At 32.3% G+C, this 24,130-nt stretch overlaps 1 protein-coding gene and 1 long non-coding RNA gene across 3 annotated transcripts in view; both read right to left on the bottom strand.

Moving 5' to 3' along the window:
• The window catches only part of LOC143065356 (uncharacterized), a 158,966-nt gene that overhangs the window by 80,369 nt on the left and 54,467 nt on the right, over window positions 1-24,130 (bottom strand). The window lies entirely within an intron of this gene.
• On the bottom strand, window positions 2,164-7,410 carry LOC143065357 (uncharacterized). 2 transcript variants are annotated; one of them, XR_012975454.1, is made up of 4 exons: window positions 7,344-7,410; window positions 5,042-5,113; window positions 4,139-4,200; window positions 2,164-2,739 (listed from the first exon to the last, which is right to left on the bottom strand). It is a non-coding gene; the product is annotated as an uncharacterized LOC143065357 (long non-coding RNA). The 2 variants fall into 2 exon arrangements; XR_012975453.1 differs by lacking the exon at window positions 7,344-7,410 and adding an exon at window positions 6,531-6,725.

Raw genomic sequence — 24,130 nt, 5'->3', positions numbered from 1 at the left:
GCGGTCCCCGTGAAAATAGTGTCGATATTATTGAAAATTAAAGTCGGTAAAATAAAGGTACATGTATTCATGCGTAAATCATAAATTGTCTGCTAAAAAAATATTTTGTACATTGAAGGAAAATACAATCTGTTTTTATACTCGCTGCGAAAAAGGAGAAAGCTCGGAGAACATTGCATTTCTCTCATTTAAATTAAGAATGTTTTAAACAAATAAATGTTTCACAATGAAGGATTTGTATTTGTAATTTACAATGACGACTTCAAGGGGAGATTTGACATTAGTGATAGACTGTGTGAGCGGCAAGTTACGCCAATTATCCAAATATTTGATACGCCCGAATTAATTTTTTTTTAATCATATACAGGATATAGAGATTTTTGTCACACCTAAATTACCATTTTAGCAATTATTATGTGGTCGTTTTCCTTAATTTAGAAACAATTAGTTATGCCTACCGGTAATTATAAAGCCTATCACATATGTTATAAAACCTTATCATACTAGCTTTTGCAAAAAGGCTATTTATCATCACATCCGTGTTCTTTAAAGCTTTTAGCCCTTTAACATTACCCTTTTGGTCCATCGCACTTTAACGTGATAAACAATCGTACTTTAGCGAACAAACAGCCATCGCACTTTAGCGTGATACACCATCGTACTTTAGCGTAGACCATCGCACTTTAGCGTGACCATCGCACTTTAGAGTACCATCGCACTTTAGAGTCCTACATATTTATTTATACCACTCACATTATATCACGTCCGTAATAGGCAAATGTAATGCTAGTATCAGTAATGACTTACATGGGTTTTAAACATATATTTGATACTTGGTTTAAATGTTCGTATTAGCTTCAAAAGCCTTTAATAAATTAAAAGAAAAACATATATGACATAAGGCAATGATACTTATTAGACTAAAGGCTATTGACTAGGAAAATGCACATAAAAATGTGACGCGGTTTTTATTCTGAGAGTTTAACACCTCGTCCTTTTATAAAACAAAATCATATAAATATACAAGACAGGTTATACATTATCCGTTATACACATACTTTAAACACTTAATTCTAAACGTTTTTGCAAATTACTAAACTTTGTTTGTCATTTGACCTCAGTCACTATTCTTTTATTCAAATGTTTTCCCGAAATGCACTTTAATTGCATAATTTGAATTAGTTTAATTTACATTTAGGGGAAACTTTTATTCGAGCCAACAGATTAAATGTTGAGACATCAAGCCAACAACGCAACAAAACAACATTGATGTTGTCAATAAAATAATGCACAATTGTGACATTAAATATGTGTATTAAAAGAGGGACGAAAGATACCAAAGGGACAGTCAAACTCATATATCTAAAATAAACTGACAAGGCCATGGCTAAAAATGAAAAAGACAAACAGACACACAATAGTACACATGACACAACATAGAAAACTAAAGAATAAACAACACAAACCCCACCAAAAACTAGGGTGCTCCGGAAGGGTAAGCAGATCCTGCTCCACATGTGGCATCCGTCGTGTTGCTTATGTGATAACAAATCCGGTAAAATGTCTTATTCGGTAGGTCGCATTCATGAAAGGGAAGGGGATTGTAGTTACGACGTAAGGAACATATCCGATATCATTTGTGAAACGGCTATTCCTTAACGGTCAACCAACTCGTGATGGCGTCCGTAAAATTTACGAAGGGATGATTCCAAATTCACCATTTGGAACTCTTTGTGTAATAGCTTCCTTGTGAGCAGCAACCCTCTATCAAGAAAATCATGATAGAAAATGCAAGCACGGGAATATCGTATCAATTGGGAGATATATACCCCGTATGCAGGTGCTGCTGGAATGTTGCTACTTAGAAATGGAAAGTTCACAATTGGAAAGCTGAAATCATCTCTTTTGTCGTAAAGTTTTGTTTTCAACCGACCCTCATTGTCAATTTCTAGATGTAAGTCAAGATATGAGGCCGACTTAACTGTATCTGTAGTATCCTTTATCTCTAGTTCGATGGCAAAGATGCGTTCCACATAGTCACTAAATTTTGAAACATTTAGTGAAAGAACATCATCTATATAGCGGAAAGTAGAGTTTAATGATACTGTTAACTTCTTATCTTTCTTCTTAAGAAGTTCCTGCATGAAGTCAGCCTCATTATAATAAAGAAACAAGTTGGCAAGTAAAGGCGCACAGTTTGTTCCCATTGGAATGCAGACAGTCTGTTGAAAAACACGTCCTCCGAATGTAACAAATATGTTGTCAATCAAGAAATCAAGCATCTTGTTAATATCAGTTTCAGAGAATTTTTTGTTTGAATCAGAGTGATCCTTTACAAAGTAGGATGTATCCCTCCCTAAGACAAGATACTTGTATCTTCGTTGGCCATTCTTTTTTAATATTTACATTTTCTGCAAGTCATCATTTTATACAAGAATTGATACAAGACAACTCTTCTTAATACAACAATCCATTCTTAATCAGTCAAATATTAAAAGCATATTGTGATGTCCTATCAATACTTTTTGATGAAACAGATGTATAGATATCTAAACATGTTCTTACTTGTACATAGTGCACCATTGTTGTAAAATCCATCCTGACAGTCAGCACAAACATCAGGAGATATACACGTCCCTCCTCCTTGATTTCGACTTCCTCCTCCTTTATAGTATATTGCATCTGTAGTGTATTCTTGAGAGCATCCTCCACGGGGTGTAGGTTTTCCATTACAAAGAGCTTAAAACAAATTTACATATTTTTTGTAAAAATATTTTTATATTATTTAAATAACTTTATCTTTCAAATTGACGCGAAATTTACTTCAAACGTTTACATGAACAGATTTAACGTCAGTTTATCATAAAAAGCTCGTTTAAGGTACTAATTCACGTGCAATTACCCTGTCTATCCAACACAGTTAAAATGAAGTGATTGTTAGAAATTATGAATGGTTTGGAATAATTTAAAAAATTAGTCACGAATTGGTATAGTAAGTAAAAAAAGATAATTTGCAAAGGTGATTTGGCTCAAAAAGTGTTTAAAAGATGACAAAATAAGAATGTGTCCCAAGTATACGGATGCCCCATCTGCAATTCTATTTTCTATGTTCAGTGGACCGTAAAAATGGGATAAAATATCTAATTTGGCATTGAGATTAGAAAAATCATATCATAGGGAACATGTTTACTAAGTTTCAAGTTAATTGGACTTCAACTTCATCAAAAACAACCTCGACCAAAAACTTTAACCTGAAACGGGACAGACGGACGAACGGACGAGCGTATGGACGGACGAACGGAAGGACGGACGAACCTACGGACGGACGAACGGACGGAGGGACGGACGAACGGACGAACGGACGGACGGACGGACGCACAGACCAGAAAACATAATGCCCATAAATGGGGCATAGAAATACATTTAACTGACGTAAATCTTTCATCGAAAGTAACTGAAAGTATTGGGAAAGATACAAACGAACTGACGACTTCATGGCAAAATAAGCGAAATTGTGAAAAGACAAACAGTGCACAAAACGCATCAGTAAATAACAAGCTTTTTATTATTATAAGTATTTCAATTTAGATTTTTTTTATAATGCGTATTATGAATCAGTTTCTGATAAAATCTTAAACCAAATAATACATGATTTGATAAAATGGTTAATCGTATATTATCATGCCCAATAAATATTAGGTGTTTGTTAATAGCTATTGAATCATTGAATGTCAGTTTATTGTCAAGTTTGGTTTGAAATTGGTCAGGAATGTTTAATATTTGTGGAGTACCGTTCAGACATAACTCGTATATGGTATAAACTCTTTAAAATTAGTTTTAATTTCGTTTAGTACATTTCAAGTTTACGTTCAAAGGACGAGTCGAGTAATATCGAGTGAATATCAGACCAATTTGGAATGGTCGAGTACAAATCAGTTAGGGCTAGTATAAATACTGTTCATTTCGGACTGATATATAATTTAGTAGATTTCTGAGATTTGTCAAGTTAAATAGTCTTGCTTTTCAGTAATAAATGAGTTACTTTTATTTCTCTTTGAGACCCTGATATGTATTAGTATATTTTCGAAATTTGAAGATTATCAAACTACTGTTGACTATCATCTTATTGGATACTTACGATATGTACAATCAGGTGTAATGTTTGAATACCCAGCACAACATGCAGAATAACTTGTTCGACTGTAAATGGAATATATAAATAGAAAACATTAGATTTTTTGTTTGATAATATATCGATAGATTATTTCGTTACAGGTTTATATCTGAAAATGGTACAATAAATGTTAATAATATGTTTACATATTTCATTAGGGTAGCTTTGACATTCAGTTTATTAAACATTACTCAGTAAAAATGTTGGCTCAAAACACGAAAATTTTTACGATGCGGACGTTATTCATTTTATAAAATCCAGGTGCAACGATTGACCAACAGCACCAATATAAATAAAGCAAAGCGTGTATGATATGGTTGAAAAAAGGATGTTGAGGTAATGGGGAAGAGACACAACGATATTGATTTTGACATCTTTGATTAAAGTTGTTCCATATCCTAAGATCATAAGTTTGATAATCGTTGTTTTTATATAACAAAACGGCATGGAGATATAATAGTTAACGGCACACCTAGCTTTATGTTGAATTTCGGCAAATTCGGAAGAAGGTTTGTGACCCTCATTGTAGGTAAGACGAAATAAAATTCCAAGGTACGAATTATAACACAGTTGCAATATTTTGACATTTTAGTAGCCTATATTTCCGACATAAAACAGTAAATTATTGATTGTGCATCAAGTTTGTATTGCAAAATAAATTAGCTTATATGTTAAATGCTGTTAACAAAGACCAAATGTATTCATAATCTTTGTTAATTGGAAATTTTCAATTATTTTACTTCTGTTTTATTATAGTGATTTCGAGCGTTTTTATTTATCAATTAGTTCAGTGCTTTTAACTGAAATTCATGACATTAAAAATGCACGTGGTTAGTCTTTTAACATTGATTGTAATTTACTACTTACCGATAACGTGTACATCTACCAATAACGAAACAGCTTGTCGTATAAGATGATTGTCTGTAATATGTGCACACTCTGAAATATAAAATATTGACATCATTATCATTAAGTTCAAATGGGATCTTGTCGAAAAGTATCGGTAACATTGTCTATCCTTCAATACTTAAAAAAAAACATGGTAAATCTGAAATCATCTACTAGTATATAAAATATTATAGTGTGATTTTTATTTTAAAGTCATCCTTGTATATAATTTCTTCTTTCGGATCAGATAATGCATATATAGCAGGAGACACGGCCACGTTAATTCACAAGTAATCATTTGAACAAAAGCGCCCAAGTGCAAACGACGTATGAAAGATTTTGAATTAATAATTTCTATGTAGCAACCATCCAGCTGCGCATGCATACGGAGAATATATCTTTTAAGTGATACAATATTCCCGGGCTTGTGTTTCCTATCATGATTTCCGTGATATTGGGTTGCTGTTAACAAGGAAGCTTTGAAACCAAGAGTTCCAAATGGTGAAGTTGAAATCATTCCTTCGTTAATTTTACGGACGCCATCACGAGTTGGTTGACCGTTATGGAATAACCGTTTCAGAGATGATCTCGGATATGTTCCTTACGTCGTAACTACAACCTTCTTCCCTTTTCATGAATGTGACCTATCGAATTAGACTACTTACCAGGTTTCTTACAATATGAGCAACACGACGGACGCCACATTTCAAGCAAAATCTGCTTACCCTGTCGGAGCACCTTAAATCACCCCCATATTTTGGTGGGGTTCCTGTTGCTTAGTCTTTAGTTTTTTATGTCGTGTCTTGTGTACTATTATATGTCTGTTTGTCTTGAGCATTTTCAGCCATGGCTTTGCTAGTGTTTATATTTTTGACCTGTGAGTTTGGCTGTCTCTTTGTTACCTTTCATCACTCTTTTAAATACAATACAGATACATTTTGTAATTCAAAATGAAATTTGAAAATTGATAAACTACATTTGACTGTTTCTGGCCTAATTGATTTTTGTCATAGCATCTATCCCATCGAACTAGAAATAAGGGATACAACAGATACAGTAGAGATGATTTCAGCTTCACAATTGCGAACGTTCCATTTCTATGTAGCAACCATCCATCTGCGCATGCATACGGAGAATATTTCTTTCAAGTGATACAGTATTCCCGGGCCTGTGTTTCCTATCATGATTTCCTTGATATAGGGTTGCTGCTCACAAGGAAGCTATGAAACCAAGAGTTCTAAATGGTGAAGTAGAAATCATTCCTTCGTTAAATTTACGTACGCCATCACAAGTTGATTGACCGTTATGGAATAACCGTTTCAGAGATGATCTCGGATATGTTCCGTACGTCGTAACTACAACCTTCTTCCCTTTTCATGACTGTGACCTATTGAATTAGACTATTTACCAGATTTTTTATAATATGAGCAACACGACGGATGTCACATTTCAAGCAGAACCTGCTTACCCTTTCAGAGCACCTTAAATCAACCACAGATTTTGGTGGGGTTCCTGTTTCTTAGTCTTTAGTTTTCTATGTTGTGTCTTCTGTACTATTATATGTCTGTTTCACTTTATCATTTTCAGCCATGACTTTGTCAGTTTCTTTTCGATCTGTGAGTTTGACTGTCCCTTTGTAATCTTTCGTCACTCTTTTAAATACAATACAGATACATTTTGCATTTCCTAAATGAAATTTGAAAATTAATAAACTATATTTGGCTTAATCAAAGTTTGTTATATAAAAAGAGATACGATAGCAGATATGTAGTTCGGATATGTTTAAAGTTTAAATGTTAGGTATGAAGAAATTATTTACAATTAGTCTAATTAAAATTCGATAAGAACTCTTATTTGGATTATGAAAGAAGGTTATTTTGCAAATATCGAAATACAAATGTTTAACTTCTCCTTACACTTTTGGTGCGTTTCACTAGTACTGTCCAAAGTAAACAGGGTTGTGCGTTCACATATTTAATGACGCCACTGTGTCTGTACATGTCCACTGACAGGGAACTAGTATTGTAATGACAGAAAAGCTGAAGAACTAACACAGATAAGGAGGTAGTGTTCAAACGTTAAAAAAAACAAAAATATCAACTACAAGAAAAAATCAAACGTACTTTATCAGACTGCAAAATCAGCAGCTCAGACACATCAAGCAAATGAAAACACAGTACGCGCAATGTACTGAATGAGGTATGGCAATTTATAACTGAGTACGATTATTACTTTCGAAACACTTAAACGATTATGTAATAAAAGATTAAATGTAACCTACCCACATAAAATAGTTTGTATATACAGGAGCCATATCAGCAAATAATATACGTTCTTCTTTATCATTACACTAGTAGCACGATTTCAGTCTGAAACGGTCATTTTGGTCTGATCGTATCTTAATTGACTGGATTTACCGCTAGAGGAAAACGTCAAGATTTGTCAGTTCGTTAAGTCTCCATTCGGATCGATAGTCTCATTAGGTAAATTAGTCCCGTTAAGGCATGTCAAGATATTTAAGACTGTATCTTCTAGCGAGCTGTTTAGATCCGTTAAGACCGTGTCAGACCAAAACAGACCATGAATACAAACTGACATCAAGATGTTGTCAGACCGTGTCCAGTCGTGTTCAGATTTTAATAATTTGGACACAAAACGAGTGAAACTTTCCCATTATTTATCAGGGGTTGCTCCCCTTTCAAGAATAAAATAAAACTGTGAAAGAAGACGATTTTTTAACTGAAAGTCTACCACGTCCCCTTAATCATGTTATTTAAATAAAACAAATATTCAATTTGAATTCTAACTTCTTCCTATTTAATTATTTAACACTGTTTTATAATTATATAAATAAAAAAAGTAGCTCAAAGTCATACTGCTGCACAAATCGCCGCGAATTGACTAAAAAAATCAACAGATTGCCGAAATAATATTTGATTATTGAATATAAGCACCTGAACCTTTATATTTAATGGTTTACAAGTGATTGCAATACGTTTTATATGCAATTACAGACTGCCGTACGTGGTGAAGAATTTGTCATTCATTTTTACACCCTTATTTAATAATAACGGATGTCGGCCGTGAACACGTGAAAACGTGATCTTAATATGTTAAATTAAATTTAAGATGTAACTATTTTTAAATATTGTAAATGAATGCATTATCATTTATCTTTTTATGTTACCTATATAAATTGCATTTGAGTAAATTTGAGGAAGGGAAAAAAATATATAGATATAACTCTGTCTTTTATCGTTTTCCGTTTATTGTCATGACATTGTCCGTTAACTTTATTTTTGCCAGACTCATGCGTTTGACTTTCCATCTTTATTTTTTAATGTGTCTATAATTCGAGGGCCTTTTGTAAAAAAAACTACATACCAGAAGCCTTCGTTAAAAAATAAAGTTTGAATATTATAGCAGAAAAAGGCTTATAAATTCATTCAAATTAATATTTGAAATAGGATAAATAATCAAGAAAATGTTTATAAATACGTCAGACACTGTACTTAAAGTACATTTAAAGACCAGGTTACATATATATTACATGCACACAGCATAATAAAGCTGGTTTAATTTGAATGACTATCCATTAGGGACATTTTTCGACGATAAAATAATCAAATCTGACAAGTTTAATTAAAAACGGAAAATAATTCTTCGCCCGTAAACGATTTAACGTTACCGTACCCTCTTTATTTTTGTTGCATTCATGTCGCATGTGTGTCGGCAGTGTCAGCGCTTCTAATAGCTAACTTATTTTACACAAAATCGTTGACATGGTAGAAGGAAACTATAGTACAATATAAGCTGAGCTGGAAATTGCAATTGGTGAGTAGAAATGAATATTTTAATACATGTCTATCAGAATAATCATTGATCATGATCATGGATCATCACCCAAGAGTTTGAAGGAAAAATGTTCACATTTGTTAAATTTGTGCATACAGGTATGAATCGACGTTCCAATACTCCACACTCTTGGATAGTAGCCTGTTCAAAGGCAAAGTAAGAATTTGGGCTTGTTAAAAAATTGTTCCTGTGATTGGACCCCCCCCCCCCCTTTTTCATGTTTTTTGAAAGATCAATGCATGATTTAAAAAGTTACATATAAACAAGTATGGTTTAAACCCCCTTTTAAAAATGGCTGGATCCACCCCTGTTTATTGCCTAACATGCATTGACATGTGGGGTATTCACAATGGTATGGTTGTGCGGGATGGCCTATAGGCTATACAACAGTTACAAGACCTAAACCCCTGATCGAGTAATCCTACATATTGTATGTTAATGTATTGATAACTGTCACGTCCTAAATTTGCATGAAATATTGGTCACTTTTTTTTATTAACCAATAACCAACCAATCTTCACATGTTACGATGTAGTCCGAGACAAGCTTGTCTGGCAAAACAGCCGTTTGGACATCAGAGTAATCTCGGACTAGTTACGTTTGGACGTCAGAGTAATCTCGGACTAGTTACGACGATGATATACCTATTTATATAGCCACTGGTGGGTGATGTACAATAATTATAATTTGTCACATATGTGTTATGAATACCTTCAACATGTTCAAGGCTTGGGTTTGTATATATGCAATAACCTCAAAATTGCCCGGGGCAAAAAAAAGAGTATATTGATATTGTGCCCTGACATGCCTGATTCCAAATGATGAGACGGCATTGCGTCCTTAACAACAATTTTTAACACTTTTCATCTTTTGTGATAAGAAATTTAAGATTTTACCGGGTATGATTCATTATTTTGTTATAAATGATTTGTTATGCTCTTAATTTTGTAGAACTTAAATATATGTTATAACAAGAAAAAGAAATTATGTTGAAATTTTTATTTTTATCTTTTGTATATTATTCACTGTCATGACTGTCATGACTAAATAAAAATTAGATCCCACGCATGCGCGGCATAGTTAAATAAGTGCCCGACACGTTATCATCAGTATGTTGATGGATTATAAAGAAGAAGAAGAAGAATCTTATAAATACTATTTGCTTTGTCACCATGTCACGTTGGTAGTAATATTCAACAAATTCTATTTCAAAATAAAAAAGTATTATAAATTGATCACAACAAGTATAGTGCTATAGCCTCTATTAGACAGTAACCCTTCAATGAAGTATACACCTAAGAAAACATTGATGTAGAAAGAGAGAACATTTTGTTTTAGAAATAGAACCTCAAAAAAGGGTTTTATTCTTCTTCTCATAAGGGACTTATCAATTAAATTGTATAAGTCATAAATTCATTTCTTTACATCATTAAACTTTGTTGTCAAGCAACTTATGATTGCTAGTTTTTCTTGTAAATACAAGTTTATATATAATAAATACTTTATTCTTAATGTATATTTTTTTTGTAGATAAGATATCACATTGGTTTGAGCATGATTCCCAGCCAGATTATGAAGCGGCATATATCATGTATATCAATGTATATATAGGAAATATATAGTGTCACTAAGTTACTCTCATATGGTACCTCATTTGTACCTGTAGCTATAAATTGTGAAATGGTGGATTCATTCATAATTTTGTGTTACTTATTGGTTTGGAAATAACGTTGATAGAGCTAACAGCATTATGTCATGATGTACAGTTGATGGGATGATCTGATTGGACAAAAAGAGAATTGTGAATTGAACAAATAGCAAACTTACAATTCATAGAAAAAATGTAGGAAATACAATGTACTACATTACTTGGTGACAGAGCATACCTTTGATATATATATATATATATATTTGAAATAAGTAATATTAACAATTTGAAATAAAGAGAATTTAAAGTTTTCTAGGAATATTAGTAGTGCATCATATCTTAATTCCATGATTATCTTGGATAGTTATATCATTAAGAATAGAAAATTGGAATAATGGAAATTTCTAGTTTCAGTGAATATATATCAATCATTGTCAATACTAAAAGTGCAGCATCATGATCATACATCATCTGATTCACCTTGGATAATTATTCATTTGAAATAAGAATTTGGATATAATAAGAGTTTCTATGCTGCCATTGCTATTGTTGGCTACATGTACCACCAGGAAGTGTTAAACCTCCTTTACTTTCCATGAGGGTCTGTCACGGTCCATCACTATTGGTTAGTGTCATATATATGCATGATGATGGAAGTTTTTACCAACCTAGACAAGCTTTACAGCCCTGGCATGGTTGTTGGTTAGAGTCGAATGACAGCTTGCTATATAGTTATAATAGTCTGAATGTATCTACATGTATTTTAATAATCTTCTAAATTACTGTTCATTCTGAAACTGGCATTTTATAATAGTAGTCAAACATATTAAACAATACATGTACTTCAAAGTATCATTTTATTTTGTCTCGCCTTACACAAAAGTCATGAAAGTTGGTTGTATACAAGAAATTTGTATTACAGTCTTGGGGTGATGATGTAAGCTGTTTTATAGAGCTTTACATTTTAAAAGCTAAAAGAGCTGGATGTTTCTTGTCTTGTATTCAGATGCTAGTAGCTAATTAATATGTTATGATGTTTCAGTTTGCCATTATATGTACATTGCAACTGACCCCATTTTCATGGTTCAATGACTGCATGTAAAATATACTGTTACTTAATCAATGAAATGCTCTCTTATACTGTATATATTTTATATATGTAATTGGATACATTTTATTGTATATGAGTATCTTGAAAGATCTACTTGTCTATCAGGTTGGGTTGACCTGACCTTGACCTTCATGGATAATTTAAGTGATTAATAAAATTGAGAATGGAAATGGGGAATGTGTCAAAGAGACAACAACCCGACCAAATAAAAAACAACAGCAGAGGGTCACCAACAGGTCTTCAATGTAGCGAGAAATTCCCGCACCCGGAGGCGTCCTTCAGCTGGCCCCTTAAATATATACTAGTCCAGTGATAATGAACGCCATACTAATTTCCAAATTGTACACAAGAAACTAAAATTAAAATAATACAAGACCAACAAAGGCCAGAGGCTCCTGACTTGGGACAGGCGCAAAAATGCGGCGGGGTTAAACATGTTTGTGAGATCTCAACCCTTATTTCAGTTTGATACAATGTTAACATGGTTAGGTTTGTTTCTCAGTTTATACTTCCTAATAAAATTGACACTGGAAATGGGGAATGTGCCAAAAAAGACAACAACCCAACTTCAGAGCAGACAATAGCCGAAGGTCATCAATGTTTCTCATAAGCTATAAGCTACATTGTACATGTATAGGATCACTACTTTTGGCATAATTATGGAATAAATGTAAGTTGTACATGTTTGACATTTTTGAATGGCTTATTTCATCTGACAATGACACCATTTTCATGGTTTTTATGTTTAGTCTTTTTCTCTGTTTCTATGGTTACTATAAACGTTTAACCATAAATTTGGGGTATGGAAGAACTGTGAAATTCAAAAATTCATGTAATTCATGAAATTATCTGTCATATATCCATTGATATCTGTCTGGCATGGTTATTTTGACTGGACTTCATTTTAATGGATTATTGATAATGTAAAGTTTATGTGATACTTATAGACTAGTAAAATCTTCTTATTACAGAATTTCAATAAAAAGATCATGAATAAGGCCACATTTAAAAGAATGTCTGTTTCCCATCCCAGGGGGCTTATTTTTTACCTGGGTCTGGGGAGGGGAAACAAACAATTTTTATTTTGGCCTAAGGAGATATGGTGAGACGAGTATCAACCATTTAAATCATGTAGACCAAGTGATTTACTTGTTAGTCACTATATAATAGGTCACTGCACACCCTTCAACAATGACCAAAAACTAAAACTTTATAATGAGCACCCTATAAAAGGTTCAGCCTGTAATGAGGCATCTGACACAGTTAATGTAAAATATTCAGACGAGAAACCCAACAGTGATGACAATTTGATTTATTATACCATACCCTCCCCCCTCCCTTGAAGTTAAATGTCTAATCCCTTGGTGTACTGATATGAATAGTATTTTACTGGAAATGTTTCGGAAAATAGATATTGATGCTAACGTAAATATTTTATCCAATAAAAAGACAGGAAATAAGTCGGTGAACCAAAAAGTTCAAATCTAATTGAAAATTAAAGTGCCCATGAACTCACTGATCATGCATGAGTGATTCTATTCATAAAAAGTGTCCGTGTAACAATTAAAAAGAGTCTGTGTATCATCGAAAAAGAGTCTGTGTAACACCCCTTAATGTACTGTTTTTCTATAGCTCTGCAGGGGTAGGGTCAAAGTCGTTCAAAGGTCACTGTATGGCCTTTAACAATGAGCAAAATCCATACAGCATTCTAGTACGGCATACGTTTTACCTCAGCGAACTCTCTGTCTTGGTGATGTATCAATCATTTGCTTCAGGTTGATCCATTTCGCATCTCGTCATGAATATGCGTGATATATTTGCCACTGGACATTAAGGGAGCAATCAATTTATCAGTTTCATTTAGTGATGCATGCTAATTATATATAGTTCTCAAATGATAATTGTCTAAAACTGTTTCCATTTTTGTGTATTTTATTTTTTAGCGTAAATTTTAGAATTTCTTTCCGAATCTTTCTCTTTGCATTTATTTGTTTGTAAACATTTAATAAAGTAGTCCATGTCAGGGGTTAGATTGTATACAGCCAATCTAGGACAAGGCCAGTAGAACAGAAAACAGTCTCCATTGTATACATACATATGCATTTATGTTGAAGCGTAAAACAACGACATGTAGTTGAGCTCGTTTTGGTGAATCAATTACTGTCAAATTTTTATATATATATATCTGGTAAAGTTGTCATAAAAGCAAACACGGACGAAAAAGTTGGCAACAATTTATAATAAGACTAAACTTATTTTGGCCGTTTCGTTTCTTCTAAAGTGTTAAATTCAACCATGCGACTGGCTTACTTGGAGATTCAGGTGACCTTTTTCGTTTTTTAGAAATTTCAATCAAAGTTCGTATATCCCTTCAACGATTTATTCAATTTTTTTTAACGTATAGATAGCGCGAAACTCTCACTACACCATGCATAGACTTTTTTTTTCGACCAAATGCGGCTGCTTATTTATACAACCGAACAACCAAACGTCCGCACCCAATTTTAGCAAAGATATACTATTGAACGGGAGATGTGAATATTTCTATACCCAATGCATCATTTGGTTTTGAAAACAATTTTAAAGGTATACATTAATACGACATCAACCCAACGACACATATCAATCAAAACATTAAGAGTCAACACACAGATTTTTGTTATAGAAAGAAACCTATACAGAATAAAAAGCCTAAACCGCAACAAGACTAAATAATACGGGAGCAGTGATTTTTTTTAGACAAAAATGCAAGTGTTCCGTAGAAATATTTCACGTACCTTTTTTTTTTTATTTCGATCGTTGAAAATTATAGCAGGTGTGATATAAATCAGTAGATTTAGGACAAAACTATAATATGGAAATATAATATGAAAATTAAGCCTGCTTTGTACTAGACCGACACACTGAGATGGATTTTTAACGTGTAAGTTCACAAGCTAACAGTTCGAAAGAAAGAAAAAAACTCTTTGTTAGACCCGTTTGGGATTCGGACTAAAGTCCTCTCGCTGTCGAGGTGAACTTATTCTCACGAGACCAACCAGGAGAGAGGTCGCATAGCGGTGCGTAGAAATACCGCAAAGGACTTCTTAGTGCACTCAGAACAAGAATTAAGCACTAAGAAGGTGAAAACAGTGTTTAATCAGCACAAAGAACATGTATTTAATAACGGCCATGCTTACAAACATTAAATTCAAAGTTTGATAAAAAAATATTTAATAATTATGAAGTTATTCGACTTTTTAATCAGCGCGTGCCACTAAGCACGTGACTGTCGTTAATACCTTGATGTACATGGTCATCGCCAATCATCATGTTCAATCAACCTTAACAAATAAACAATTATCTTTGATCATGACTAATTGATAGGTTTATGGTAATTGTTGAATAAACGAAGATGTTCGGGCTTGGTGTATATCAAGCTTGATGAGGGAATTAATACAAAAATAATTAATTTTGTGCACAATGTTTTCTTATGAATTTCTCAAATAGAAATGGTTAAATAAACTTCTTTTGATTTCTTTCAAGAAGCCAGTTTTGAGTGATTTTGTTAGAAATTGTTGCATCTTTTATTTCACTTTATCTTTGAAAACAAACGAGTTAACATATAAAGATATATCTGGTATCTGGTAGTGTGAAAATGTGGCGTCCGTGGGGTTCAGAAAAACCCGACTACAAGAAAAAAATAGAAAGACTGCAAGAGGTAGTTCTTATTACTTTTACATTCGAACATAGACATATACTTAATATCTCTGATACGAAGTAATTATAGAAACAGTATAGTAGACAGATTAAAAAGTTACGAACAGGGTTGCTTGTTCAAAATGTTCACCTTATATAAATAAGAAGATGCGGTATGAGTGCCAATGAGACAACTCTCCATCCAAGTAACAATGTATAAAAAGTTAGTAAATATTTTTTTTAAATTGTCAAAACTATTACACGGCTGTATCAGATATATCATTCGATTCTAAAATGATGGAATATTTTCAAATCATCTTGGTTGCAAAGAAAATAAAGAAAATGAGCCATTTTTCACAAATCAAGAAGTCTACAACTAATTCCAACACGAAATTTAATAGAATATTCAATTACGCCTAAATTGATTTTTAAATCAAACGGTTGCAATTTTGTATGTTATTATTTACGTTAAGATATCATATTCGTTTTAAAATTATAAAAAGAAAATAAAAATCGTGATTGAAAATTTATTCACACTCGGAACAAAATGTGCAATTTTTAAAAGATTTTTTTAATGTAACAGCCGTGAAAATAAACACTTTCTTACATCTAGTGTTATATATTATAAATGTGTTAGCAAAGATATTTCCTTTCATCTCCGCTGTTTTCCGATTGTTATTTTTTATTAGTTAATTAATTCTTTTACATAATGTAACGTTGAATATGCTGTAAATTACAATTTTACGGGCTTCTTTTACTATTAGACTATTATTTCTCTTAACCTTCACCGTTGTTTTAGAATATTCCATTCCACGCAACTGCAAAGACGAAGAAAATCGCATAACTGTCATGTGGACGCGTACTTCCTACACTAATCCAAAACACATATGGACACCAAATCACTTCGTTCCATTAATGACTAAACCATCGTTTGCTACTACAAGAACTTCTATAAAGCCAGTGATAGACTGTTTCGACGAATTTCCACCTCTTTCACCGCCGTTATCCACTGAACCATCGGTTTTACATACAAAATCACCGAAGCAAGTCATTGAATGTTTCGAAATTCCTTCACTTTCAAGTTCACCAGATCAAACCCCGCTATCGACGTCAGATATCGACGATTTGGACCAGTTTCCAGTACTTTTGCCTTCGTCAACTACAACCGATTCATTCAAAAACAATCAAATTATTTAATGCAATTTTTTGTTAAAAAATAATGTATCAAATCAAAGGGTTATTTGCAACCTTTTTTAATTTATAAAGATTATCATTTATTTCCTGGATAAGAGGTCTGCCTTATCATAATTTTTTAAAATTTTAATAAAAACAAATTGTTTTAATAGAATGTGTTTAAATGTATCCTACTTTTTTTTAAATTTTAACACAGCATGTTTTTTAATAGAATATGTTAAGATGTTTCATATTTTTTTAACTGAACACAACATTTCGTTTGATTTAATAGAATATGTTTATTATATATTATACTTTTTTAAATTTAAACATGTTTATATATAAATGTTATACTTCTGTTTTTTGTAATTTAAACATGTTTATATATATATATATATAGTGTATACTTCTTCTTTTTGTAATTTAAACATGTTTATATATATATAATATACTTCTGTTTCTTTTTTTATCATTCTTTATATTTTATACCACTGTACATTGCTATATATATGTTCTTAAAATAAATTATATGATCTATATTTTAATCTTATTTCATAAATTAACAAAGAAGATATTCTAAACTTGCATATCCAAAAAAAAACTTTCTCGAGAAAATATGCAGAGAAAAAAAACTTGGAAAAATATACAATTAAACAAGATTTAGATCGATTGTTATACTGAAAAACAAAACAAAAACTGTTGACTGTGATTGTTTACCTATTCAATCTAAATAACAAATTGGTCCAGCATGGATGAATGCACACAATTGTTTAATTGATTACACACTCCGCGGGTGATAATTAGGGTATTGTGGCACGTGCCGAGTCTTATATTTAAATAACTTCTTTATTACAAAAGATACAATTCTGAAAATTTAAAGTATGTATCTTTTTATTGTCTTCTTCCATACTGCATTTTCTTTGTGCCAAAAATACTACTCTATATGGTTCTTAGTGCAAAATTTAAGTTCTGAGTGCACTAAGAAGTCCTTTGCGGTATTTCTACGGACCCGTCGCATAGTCATACCAAAAAGCATAATAAACAATACAGTTTAACAGGATTATCACCGTTACTAATGCGATTTTAAAGTCATGATCTTATCTAAATTAGATACCGTTATGTGATGTTGGTATCTACACGTATGAATAGAGATGGCCGACATCAGAGTAGATTGAGAGGACCATCGCTCTCTGCAAATTGAAAACTCTTCCTCAATGATGTTAGTGGTCCCATTGTAGCGAGCTGTTGCAAGGCTAAATTTCTATCCTTATCAAATCTTCTCTCATTATTCAGTGGTATTTCAAGTTTACTTTTAATCTTATTGTCGAACGACTATTTGAAGTGCTTCTCGTTATGAACACGAATGAAATATTTGCCACTGGAGGTGACTGAGGCAAACAACAATGAATCACCATCACTAAAATATAAGTATTTGTTCTCACAAAATACTTTGTAATTAATTAGAAGAATGATGACAATTTCTCATCTATTCACGTTTTGATCGAGCCGCTTCAACCTCAAATCTTGCTGCAATTGTTTTACATTTAGGCTACTAGTATTAAATACTATTGTATTCATTGAAGTTTACATGCGTAGTTTTTTTTATTCAAAAGAATAAATTAATATTTATAAATAAATTGGACTGAACAAACAACACCAATTATTTCGCATTTGCATGTAACGCAGTTTAGAAAAATAAAAGATTTGATTTTTTTTAGATTAGCACACATGCAACGCATCCCCACTTAGGAGTCCTCCAAAAAGGTAAAATTTACCTGTAACGGAACATGTATGTCTGGTGTATGTATATCACTCGTTCCATCTACAATATACGGAAATGACACGACCGGGTATTGTAAAGCTTTGAGGGACTTTTAATGTCAAATTCATATCCCTGGGCGAAGAAATTACCAAGTTTGGAAAACACCGTGTGTACACTGACTTATAAAAGTGTTTATGTCTTTCATGCTGTCTAGTCTGAGAATACAAGTTTGAGCAGTTTTTGAAGGTAAAAAATAGAGGTTTAATAATATTGCAAAAGTCTGTGAATAATTGAAAATAGGACGTTCCGGAAAACACAAGTCGCTATATTAAATGCTTGTAAATCTCTGTTACATGTGGTGCGCTTCTATTTAAATACCTTTCTGTTAATCATAAGAAAGTGTAAAAACAGTTATTGAAATCCGGCTGAAAAAAAGGGAAAACGAATAGTGACTATCTAACTTATTTTTCAAATATCGAATACACAAATAAATCTCTAACCATCCACGCTTACAATTTGTTTTTACTGACAGGTGTCTGCTGGCATTCGATTGGATATCAGTTTTATGTAGGCGTAACAATTCATCCCATTTATCCAATCAGCTGTCTTGTGTGCGATCTCATACGGTTCACACTAGGGTTCACATAGTCTAGTTTTTTATAATGATAGCGATAAAAATTATTTGTGCAGAATATACATCGTGACACTATAAAACAAAAATATCCTGTCCAAAAATGACTTACGAGACACCATATTAACTAAATAACTATTTAAAAACTAAGACAGCATACATATAAAATATTATCATTCATAACAATTACTATTTAAAAGGGAAATATTATACTATTAGTATCATGGTCCCAGCATTTTAACAAATTTATCAAAACAGGACGTTGTTGCAATGGTGTGACTGGGACTTTACGGTGCGTCTAAAAATAACCTAGGCCGCCTCGGTGCACTATAAGCTCTCGAAACTGCACTAAGACCATGATGGAACACTATAGCGAACTTTCTATACTAATGAAATGTCCATGTGTGGAAAAAAGATCTTACTATACACTGTACGGACATTTAGACTTATTCACTAGCTGTGATATACAGTAGAAGATTTAGCAAGGATAGCAAGGATACAAAAATTACGATATTAATAACGCTAAAAATTAAAAGGAAAGTGTACGCTATGTCGCCCGGAATCCGACACTGACCTAGCAAATTACGACATAATTAAACCATTAGCAACTTTGTAAAAAAATATATAGAAAAAATGTCTTTTCTTTTCCTTAAACTGGGAATATTATGATAATCAGATAAAGGTAATGTCTGTCAAAAAACGTATTTTACGAAATAATTGAAATCGGATTTAGATTAGATTTGTGATCGTTGGAATTTAAATAATCTATCTCTTTATAATTACCGAAAGCTATTTCAAAGCTAGTGAACATGTAGACGAACCAGTGGACATAGACGGACTGGTAAACATGTAAACAGACGGGCGAATGTGACAGACTTATTGACAAACATTCACATATAGACAGACCTGCAGTTGGGAATGTAGGAAGACCAGGAGAAACGCTAAGGTACGCTTTACGCACACCCAATACACGCTTTAAGCTCGTTGTGCACACGATACAGATATGATTGACAGGTTGAATGCATCAAAATTACTAGCGTTTTGGTAGCGTGCATGATTTTTTTTACCTCGGCCGACGTACGTCGGATCTATACGTTGATGTGTGAAGCCGGTATTACATTATTTAAACCACTAAACAGGCAATGTCAGTTTCTAATTCTTATGCACAACAAAAGTAATATAAGACAATACATCTTTATTAAACAATTATCTAATATATATATAATGCCAAACAAGCATTTGGGTTTACGATTGCATTTCTTTTTTTAAAGAAAGCAACTTGTCTTATTTTTGTTTATGAATTGTGTTGTTAGTACTGGTCCGGGAACACAATTATCCCCCTTCAATTTTCGTTGTCAATTTTCGTTCACAAATATAGTTCCCTTTAATTTCAGTATATTTTTTCTTAAATTTTTTTTTGCCTTTCCTTTGAATTTTTCCCCATTTTTTTGCTATAATGTGAATGTAAGGTCATCTAAGAGAATTTCTGTAAAATTTCTTTTTGATATTTTGAGCAGAAATGAGTGTATTTGTTAGGTAAACATAGGTGGGATTTCCCCTTTTCGGAAGCTCTCTGGCTTAACCCATACTGGTGTCCTTGTGTTTAGAATTAGAATTTAAAATATTTATAAGACAGATCAGTATCTAAAAAAGAATACTTTAATGAACGAATGAACTTTATTACCTTAAAACTACATTTCATAGTAACAGAGAAAATATATATTTACAATTATTAATACCATGCACATTGGTTGAAAAAAAACCTTGATTTAACTTGCATGTAGCTTGCAGGACCGATTTACCTGTAACATTTGTAGAAATTTAATTATTTTTATGTAAGATGACCGATAGTGCTGTCTCAATTCAGAGTCTGAACTTTAAAAAACATGATTAAGTGTGTATTAATATAGTACATAATAGTATAGAATGTGAAAGCGATTCCTTCGATATAAAATTTGCAGCAATATTCCAGTATAAAATGTCTGTCTATCTGTAGCTACATCCAACACTTAACATGTCATGATAATTATAATGATATTCGTCACAGATATCTCTTGAGCCGCAGAAATGACAACGTCTGTCTTGAAAGGGGTTAGTTAGTTATAACTTTATGAAGTTAATCTCTTTTCATGCTTTTGGAGAGTTGTCTCATTGGCAATCAATACCACATCTCGATCTTTTTTTTATTTTTTTTATATATATAAAGTTAGACTTCAATGCCCCCCCCCCCCCATTTTTCTTGAAACTCCTCGTAGATTTATAATAGATAGATTATATATAACATATGTTTTGAAAACTAATAATAAAGATCTTATTTTAGTTTAAAAACTTTACGAATGCCCAGCAAAGATTAAGCGTGTTGCATTCGAAGTGATCAGACTACCGCTAGGCCATTTCAACTCAAAATATATAAAATATCGTTGCATCGGTAAAACTTTGAATCATTTTTGACAAAACTATTAGAATTTAAGACTGCTCTGCTTTTACAATAACTGTTTACTTGTTATCATTTCAATGAATATCGAGTAATATTTGTCGATGGACGGTTGTTGAGTTAATGCACGGTATTGTGATTTTTTTCACAATTGAATTTATAGAACCTTTTGTTAAGATTCATTGTCATATGTATCAAATCAAAATAGCTTTCTATTACCAGTTCCTTGGCGTTGCAACACCACTGCATGGTCATCCAATCAAAAAAGGAAAGTTATAATATTTATTTTATTAATAATATAATCTTTTATTCGTAAGCAATACAACTTACAGAAAATAATTATTACAAATATTCAATTACATCAGTGAAACATATTTACATTTAAACAATTGGTCAAATAATCATATAAGTAGGTATACCATTATAACAGTACAGCAGAATAGGATCAAATGGATTTTTAGCATTAATGAATGAATTTAATTTCGTACCTTCTCAGTCAGAAATAAAAACTTCCCTTTAATTGGTTAGTTCCTTTACATTATGAACAGATACTGGTGAGAACCCAACCACTTTAAAAGGGGGTCCCAACCGAGCATAAAAAAAGGGGCGAGTTCCAATTGTATATATATGCCCCCTTTCAAATGCATTGATCGTCTAAAAAGTTTAAGATTCGACGGTTTTCTCCAACAATATGGTTTGATAAATTTCTTTCGAAGTTCATTATACTTTTCACATACTAAAATAAAATGATATTCATCTTCAATTACTTGTTTATCACACCATATTACAAAATCTCGGATATCTCTCAATATTATAAAATCGACAAGTTTCTTTATTCAAACAGTGAACAGACTGATTTATGCGGTATTTACAAATAAATGGTTTTATAAATATAATTTACAGCATGAACTAAATAAAACTGTTGGGGTCAAATACATCTATGCAACATACATTTAGGCGAGTCTTCAAAAAAATAGTTCATTTCACTATTAAGGCAGCAACCATTTGATTTTCTTGGGGGGGGGGGGGGGGGGCTATGGATTTTTTTCCAAACATTTTTTTGGCGACAAATTTTTTTTCTTTCAATATTAGCATTACATATAGTGTCAGCTGAGGGTAAAACAAACATTATTTTTCTCAGGGTCAAAAACAAATTATTTTTTTTTCCAAAACTCGAAACAAACTTTTTTTTCCAAAAAAAAAAACATAGCCCCCCCCCCCCCTTTTCCACCCCCAGAAAATCAAATGGTTGCTGCCTAAAGCTACCGTTTAATCTATCTTTGAATTCAATTAAAAACAAGTTCACATTTTTTTTAACCCTAATGTAACCGTATGTTAAAGCGTTTTCGTCCGTATCAATAAATTGTTTATCAAAATTGAAGTGCATGAGTATTATTAACGTCTGGGATGAGTGTGAGATTTCTCTGTTGATGGGAATAAACAAAATTTAGCTGAATTTGTATTATTCAAATTAATGAAAAGGCAAGCTAGTGTGTGTTTAAAATAATATTGTTGGAATGGATTTATAACATTAAAAATGTGTGTAACCGATTTTAGGTTGACTTGGACTGCGAATTTGAAAATAATTTATTTGTGAAATCACATTCTTTAAGATGACATATTTTGTAAGTACGTTAACCTTTTATTCTAATTATAGTATCTTTGAAATGCATTTTATAGCTGACTATGCGGTATGTGCTTTGCTCATTGTTGACGGCCGTACGGTGACATATAGTTGTTAATGTCTGTGTAATTTTGGTCTCTTGTGGACATTTGTCTCATTCGCAATCATACCATATCTTCTCTTGTATATTTATATAACTGTTACTTACAACTGTCATGTGTACATGTTCCAGGCTCGTGCCGCTGAAAGGGGTCCCTTTTCAAGTTTGAAAATAGGTGAATAGGTCGGGAAAACTATCAGAAATATATATGATAAAAAAAACAGTAAAGTTCCCACTACTTTTTTGGTAAACTTTCTTGCTATTCCCGAATGTGTTTTTGTGATTTATGCAATTTTATTCATGGACTAGCTAGCATAAAGAATTACATGTACTTTAAATGTATAAAATAATTTTTTTCTACAATGATATATAATTAGGAATGGAAATTAAAAGCCTAATTCAAAAACATAAAAAGGATTTTTTTATATGTATCTTTAAATATCCTCGAAAATAACTGCGTTTGAAAGCTTCTTTTAATATAATTTACACGTATATCGAAATGTGTTCATACCAATTGTCCCGCTTAATACCGAACCCGCGTAACCTTAAAAATTAAGACATTACACAATCAAAACATTACAATTTTGTTTATTACAGATATTTTATCATATCCACGGTTGAATGCACAATATCCCCACCAAGAGAACCGTCTACTGTTAGAGGTGGGACGACAGCCTAGATGTCGTGTGCAAAAATAATAATCACTTGGTACGGTTTCAGCTTGCGTATTGTAATTTTAAATAGTATAGATCGATTCGTGTTTTAAAATCAAACAAACGCTACTGCTTGCACTGATGATCAAAAAATTACTTTTATATATATATATAAAAAAAACAATGTATTTGTTACGTTATTGGTATTAAATTGTATATTTTGAAGATCATATTCCGTAATGTTATGCCCTGAATTCTATTCGATGTCTATAAAGCCAATAAAATCTATTTGTACTCGTAACAAAAAGGAGAAAAGATTGGGCTGCCTCTCTTCAATTTTGTCCAGTTACCAAAGTAAAATCAAAATTAAATTCTCCGACAATGCACATGTTGATATAT

Source organism: Mytilus galloprovincialis, chromosome 2, assembly GCF_965363235.1.
Source record: "Mytilus galloprovincialis chromosome 2, xbMytGall1.hap1.1, whole genome shotgun sequence".
Taxonomy (NCBI): domain Eukaryota; kingdom Metazoa; phylum Mollusca; class Bivalvia; order Mytilida; family Mytilidae; genus Mytilus; species Mytilus galloprovincialis.
Note: the sequence above shows the minus strand (reverse complement) of the source record. Positions and strands in the feature narration are given on the sequence as shown.